The sequence below is a fragment of the Microtus ochrogaster genome, unplaced genomic scaffold, assembly GCF_000317375.1.
Source record: "Microtus ochrogaster isolate Prairie Vole_2 unplaced genomic scaffold, MicOch1.0 UNK747, whole genome shotgun sequence".
In the NCBI taxonomy this organism is placed as follows: Eukaryota; Metazoa; Chordata; class Mammalia; order Rodentia; family Cricetidae; genus Microtus; species Microtus ochrogaster.
Window position 1 is genome coordinate 1 of NW_004949845.1, and position 6,541 is coordinate 6,541.

General features: G+C 52.4%; 1 pseudogene; it reads right to left on the minus strand.

Moving 5' to 3' along the window:
- Positions 1–372: 372 nt before the first annotated feature.
- On the minus strand, positions 373–1,360 carry LOC101987492 (annotated as a pseudogene).
- Between the last annotated feature and the right edge of the window lie 5,181 nt (positions 1,361–6,541).

Below are 6,541 nucleotides of genomic sequence, written 5' to 3' on the forward strand. Positions count from 1 at the left end.
GTATTGTGTCTCTCCGAGGCGTCTGCCCCTGAGAGGAGAGCTGTTGAGTCTCTGACCTCACTTCCTCTTCCGCCCAGCATTCTGCTCCTCCCACCTACGTTCTAACCTATCAGGTCAAGCAGCTCACTTCCTCTTCCGCCCAGCATTCTGCTCCTCCCACCTACGTTCCAACCTATCAGGTCAAGCAGCCTCTTTATTAAATCAACCAATGACCTTCCTCCATCAATAAGCTACAAGTATCAAAGAAGTGAGTTATCTGGAGTAGTCTCTAGAGGAACTCTTTGGACTTTCTTTTATTATGCTAAAATAGTGGTGCTTTTAGGATTTACATTATTGTACTCTCCAATACAAAATATGGAGTGTGGTAAAGTATACAGTACACCATTTTCTTACACGTACAACATTGGTGGATGAAGAATGTCTCTTAGCAGTAATACTAGATGTAGCCTCTGGTCTGACCAGCTGCATACTCTAGAACCTAGTATAGAAGTAAAAATATCTCGTGAACTGGAAAAGTGATAGAATGTGCAAACTGATACAGTGGCTTTCATCTGCCTCAAGGACACCACCACAGGAAAGTCCAGTGAAGACGTTGGTAGGTTTACAATGTTGGAATGCAGGCACTGTTGAATTGGGCAACAGTTCTTCAGACCTGGCTCACAGCTACAACACACCCAGGACATTAAAGCATGACGACTTTTGGCGGGCCTTGCCAGGCACTGGAGTTTTTCTGTTAATTTGCCGCACTAGATCATAAAATATCTCATTAACATTTATTTTTGATTTTGCAGAAAATTCTAAGAATGCACAGTTGTTCCATTGTCTTGCTAGGTTTTGACCTTGTTCCTTCCCTACAACTCTTTCCTCTTCCGAGTCACATTTATTGCCCATAAGAATCATCGGAACATCGTCAGTGTCTTTAACCCGAAGAATCTGTTCTCTCTGGTCTTGTAAGTCATTAAACGTGGACTGCGCGGTGATCGAGTAAATCAAAGCGAAGCCCTGGCCATTCTTCATGTACAAATCTCTCATTGCTGTAAATTGTTCCGTTCCTGCAGTGTCTAGGATTTCAAGCATACACTGCTGTGCATCTACTTCAACTTGCTTTCTATAAGAATCTTCTATCGTAGGGTCATATTTTTCAACAAAAATTCCTTGAACAAACTGTACAGTCAGAGCTGAATTTCCAACACCTCCTGAGCCAAGAATGACGAGCTTATATTCACGCATGATGCAGACGTGTTACACTCAGTACCTCTCGCACTGTCACCGGGTCCCCGCCTTTGCTGTCGCTCCACATTGCCTTTGGCTTGCTGCTCCCGGCGCCATGGCGGTCTCTGCTGCCTCCGCCTGCGGCCCACAGCCTCCACCGCTCAGGCTGCTTTCCACACCTGACTCTGGGTGAGGTTTTTCCAGACAACCTTTGATACTGGAGTCTGGTATAGCTAATCTTGCAAGAAAAGTGACAGTTTGTTCCCAGATGGGGACAGAGTCTCCAGAAACTCAGGTCAGTGGTGATACAATGGCAAGAGGGACAATGGCCATGCTGTGCCTGTCAGGCTGCCTCATGGGGCCCACCTGCCTTGGTTCCTCCAGGTTATCCCTCCTCCCACTCAGCAGCTAGCAGAATTAGCATCCAAGGTCTCCTCACCTCTCCCCTAACTCCTGCCAATGCCCGGGAGAAGCACTGAGGCCAGGAGGGGCTGTAGCCATAATTTCACACACAGCATCTATTCTCACCTTGGGTGCATTCCATGTGGCTCACTCCACATGACACAACCTGTCATCATCTCTGGTCACCACCCTCATGATAATGTGAGCCAAGGATGCTACAGCATCACAGGGTAGACAAGGTGGCCCTGCAGCCAAAGAATGACCCCACACCAAATATCACAACAATCTGAATTAAGGGCTGTTGTAGAGGGTTGAGGATCAAGGACTTGTTCACTCTTTGTTCTCTTGTGGTGCTGGAGATGCCTGGACCTTGAATGTGCTGAGAGCTGGAGCATGAATCTAGCCTGTCAGCCATGTTCCCTGGTTCTACAGAGTCTAGGGATCCAGCTCCAAAGCTAGCACTACTTTGAGGGAACAAAGACCCTCTCTTGGTGGCTGAATGGAATAGACAGCTGAGACAAACAAAAGCAAGGGCCAGCAAGTGTGCCAAACAGCTGAGACCCCATTGCAACTGGGTCTCTGCTCCAGTCATCGCGGTTCATCACTAACATGACTTCCCAGGTGTGGCTGGGATCAGCCACCTCTTCGGAGGATATATAATGCACTCCCCTCATCCTAAACATCGATCTCCAATTCTGCCCCTTTGATAACCCATGCCGCCTGTCACTCTGCTCACCTGCCTGATGGGAATATCATTTTTTCTATGAAAAGGGACAGTAGTTGTCCCTGAGGCACAAGGAGGTCTCAGCTCTGCTCTCAGGAGGCAGCCAAGCACTTGGTACAACCAGCTCTTGCTCTATTAGACTTTGGACGCATCCAGCACATGCCCACTCCAGAGATGAGAGAAGAGAAGCCACTATTTCATGGTCTTGTCAGGAAGGGTGTCAAGCCAGGAGTCCTGAGTCCCCAAATGACCCACACGGTCACCAGCTGGACTTGAGAGAGGGTTTTACCCAACCAGGAGGTCAAAGCCACAGCTTTGTGCTTTGTGCAAGAAGCACACTGGATACCTGACTAGGGGTATGGCTCCATGGTGGAACACTTACCCAGCATGTACGTGTAAGGCTCTAAGTTCCATGCCCAGGATTGCAATGCAGGAGACAGAGGAAAGTTGGGGCTACATAAAACCAAAGGGTATGTACCAGAAACACAAAAGTTAGTAAGTGGGGTCAGCTCTTGAAAAAAGTTGACACAGACCAATCCAGTTACTTTGCAGAGGAGGACACCAGACACAGGGCACTTCTTTCGGGAGACCCCCACGCAGTCACATGCTCTGAGTGCACAGTGGAAACCACACGGCCTTGGCATAGGAAGATTCAGGTCCTCCCTGGGGTCTCCAGACCCAAGCAGTCTTTGACATTGCAAGAGGCATGACTGACTGAGCAGTGTGCCCTAGGGCAGGCTAAGATGAGAGCTTTCTTACAGAACATTCCAGAAGTGAATAGGGCAGTCATGTCTCTGAGACTTTCTTTATATTCAGATTTGTGTACCAAATGGAACTCTAAACCTGGTTTTCTTCTTCTGCAAGCACACAGCAGATAGAGAATCCTAGCAATGGGGGAGGGGAAAGAAGAAAGTCATGCCATCCAAAACTAGGCAGTTCCAGGCCCTTGTAGGAGCAGATGGGCCTTTGACAACTTTGCAGTAGTCCATGTCACCTCCGGTCATTCCTGGACATCTTAAGGTTCTGGAGTCTAAGACCAGACAATACTCAGGGAAGGAAGGAGCTGTAACATGAGGGGCTGCATCCGAGCCAAAGAGGCAGATAGGCCTCCCCTCAGAAGCCCTGGGGCTAGGAGACCCCAGAAAAAGAACGGAGGGCTTGCTGGCAGCTGTGCTTCCCTGGTGCTGAGCTCACAACCACTGCCGGGGGACACATTTCCTGTATGTCGGGTTTTACCCATTTAAGTCCAAGGATGGAACTCTCTTGAGAGGGTGGCTTCCACCCTACCCGGCTCCCTTCCTTCTGATGCGCTGGCCGGCCGGCCGGCCATTTGGAGCGTTAGCACTTCTCCCTAGCTCCCCAAGAACCCGGCTAGTCCTTTCTGGAGCGGAAAGTGATGCGCGTTCCAAGGCAGAGACAGACAGACCCAGAGGGCGCTGGGACTCGCCCCTGCGGATCACCCAGCTGTCGGGGTGTGAAGTCAGGAAGAAGATGAATCAAGAAGGGGAAGGCGGGGGCGAGCCTCCAGAGGCTGCACCCCGTCATCTCCCGGGCCGCTGGAGCCCTTTCCTCCTCCTCCCCCCACCTCAGGCTTTCTGAGGAGCTGTTCTTGCATGGCTTTCCAGGCCTGTCTTTTGCACACTCCACTCCCAATAGCGGGCTGCCAAGGACCTTGTCCCGTTCTCTGAGCGCAGCCGGATACACCTTGGCGACACTCGAGAGCTAGGACCGCGCTTTAGATGCCTCTTTCCCCAGCTCGGGCCCTCAGCTCTGCCTTCCTGGCCTCCTCGATTTCCTCAACCCCGCCCCCTCAGTGGCCACCTCAGCCACGTTTTCTTCGCAGCCGCCGCTCAAAGGCGCCTTCGAGCCCCATAAGCCCGCCAGCATCGCCCCCAGCAGTCTTCTCGTGCCCAACCCCGGTTTGCATCTCAGGACAGGAGAACCGCTGCGAGAACTTACCTGAACCTCGGTCCCTGCACTGAGCCGGTCCTGGCCGGCTCTCAGGCCGGAGGCCTGCCAGACCGCCCACTGCCTCAGGCCACCCCGCCCCGCCCCGCCGAGCCTCGCCCGCCGTTTTCCCTCCCACCCCGCGCGCTCCCACTTCTGGGTACAGGAGGGGTAGAGAAGGCGGGGCTCCAGCGCGCCAGGGAGGAGGGGAGCTCCGGGCCACGCCCACTAGAGCCAGGCCAATGCTGTTGGTGCAGTCCTGTTTTCCAGCTCCCGTGAGCCGCAAGAGGCAGGGCGCTACGAAGCCCTGCCCCCTCCGAGGCCGCTCCAAAAAAAGCCGGCTCCTCAGCATCGCTCCCTGCCTTGCCCAAGAGCTCTGCGGTCCTGCCTGTCTCCTAGCTGGCGGAGCCCTGAGAAGCAGCTCTTCCAGTGGAAGGCGGAAAGATGGCAGACTCCTCGGAGCGGGGAGCGGGGTGAGTTGGTGGCACACTAGGGCGGGATTTAGGGGCACCCGAGGGCTGGCCAGAGCCTGGGCTGACGGGTGCCCGAGCGGGAGAAAGGGGCTCCTTAGAGCCGCTCCCCAAATCCCTCCCAGCCTGGAGGCCCGGGCTCTGAGCATCTCCTGTGTGGCTCAGAGTGGAGTTGTGTGTGGTACTTTGGTCTTGGCAGCAGGTAACTTAGCCTCAGCGTTCCTAGCTTTTGCATCTAGGGGAGCACTCAACCTCCTGAGTTGTGTGTGCGACTTGTTCTGTTTTGGTTCCAACACAGGGTCTCTTGTAACCCAGGCTCGCTTTGAACTCTCCAGTTCCTGCCACTCTTCCTGTGGGGATGTGCCCCCTCCCCCCCAACAGCAGCAGCTGGACCAGTCTGCTGCACCACAGCACTGCAGGGATTCATCCTTGTTAGTGAGCTGGGGAAGTATTGGAGCCTCGATCGGTTTTTTTTCTTAGAATTTCAGGTTTACTTCTTTCCTGAAAGGAGTTTTGTAGCAATGATAAGGGAAGAGTCGGGGAGTTACAAAATAATCGTTTGAGAGTAACGGTCTGGAAATTGATAAAAATCTACACCTGGGCGGGTTGATGATAGTGGCACCCACAAGTACTCAGTGATGGACAAGAAACTCTCCCACCCCACTCGAGCTAAACTAGAAGCCTGCCTGTCAGCACAGGCAGGAGGTGGAGTTGGGAGAATCCCGAGTTCAAGGACAGTCTGAGTTACCTACCTGAGGACCTGTCTCAAATAAACCAGTCTTGGTTTTTTTTTTTTTTTTTTTTTTTGGCAGGGTTTCTCTGTAGTTTTGGAGCCTGTCCTGGAACTAGCTTTTGTAGACCAGGCTGGCATCGAACTCACTGCAATCCACCTGCCTCTGCCTCCCTAGTGCTAGGATTAAATGCGTGCGCCGCCACCACCACCTGGCAAGTTTTTTTCTCTTTGTTAGGAATATTTCTTAGATGAGCCTTTCTGCCAACACAAATAATTCCAATCAGACCAAATTAGACCGAATAAAAGATGCCCATGTTTGATGCAGCGCTCCTGGGTGGCACCAGGAAAGTATGGTGAGGGGAAGAGAGAGAAGGGGAGACTACGTGTTCATATTTTGGGGGACAGCCTAAAAACCCTGTGGGACTGGTCCTGCCCCTCCCTGGGGAGGCTTGGTGGGCTTTCCCAGGGGAGGGGGCTTGAAATGGATGCCAGGGGCTGCGGTGACGCTTTCACCCAAACATCCCAGACTCTTGGATATAGGGACCCGACTCAAGTCTGGCTACTTCCTTCGAGCATGGAGTGACATTGGCAAGGGGGGAGTTGGTGGGCTCATGAGAGGCATGGCTGGAGTGGCTTCCCATTTACTGTCATCCTGGAGACTTCAGGCAGCTGTTGGTTGAGGGAGATGAGAAGGCGGTGGCATTTGTTATCATTGGCCCTATGAATGGGGTAGCCATGGGAAGTCATTAACTGCCAGAAAGAATGGGACAGAGAAGTGCCCTAGTTGTGCAGGTGAGGCTCGGGTGTATAATTGGGACACACTAGCAGATAAAACCAGATTTTAGTTGTTAGTTGTCCTTGATCCAGGAGAGTTGGTACCAGTGGTGAAGTCCCAGGAGCTGGTGCAGGTGTTGGCGTTGTCTGGAGAGCGTTTTGTAATTTGTCTTGGCCCAGATGGCCAGAGTGACCTGTAAAATATGCGTGAAAATGGGTGGGGTTAAAACAGGCTCTGGAGGGCTGGAGAGATGGCTCAGAGGTTAAGAGCACTGACTG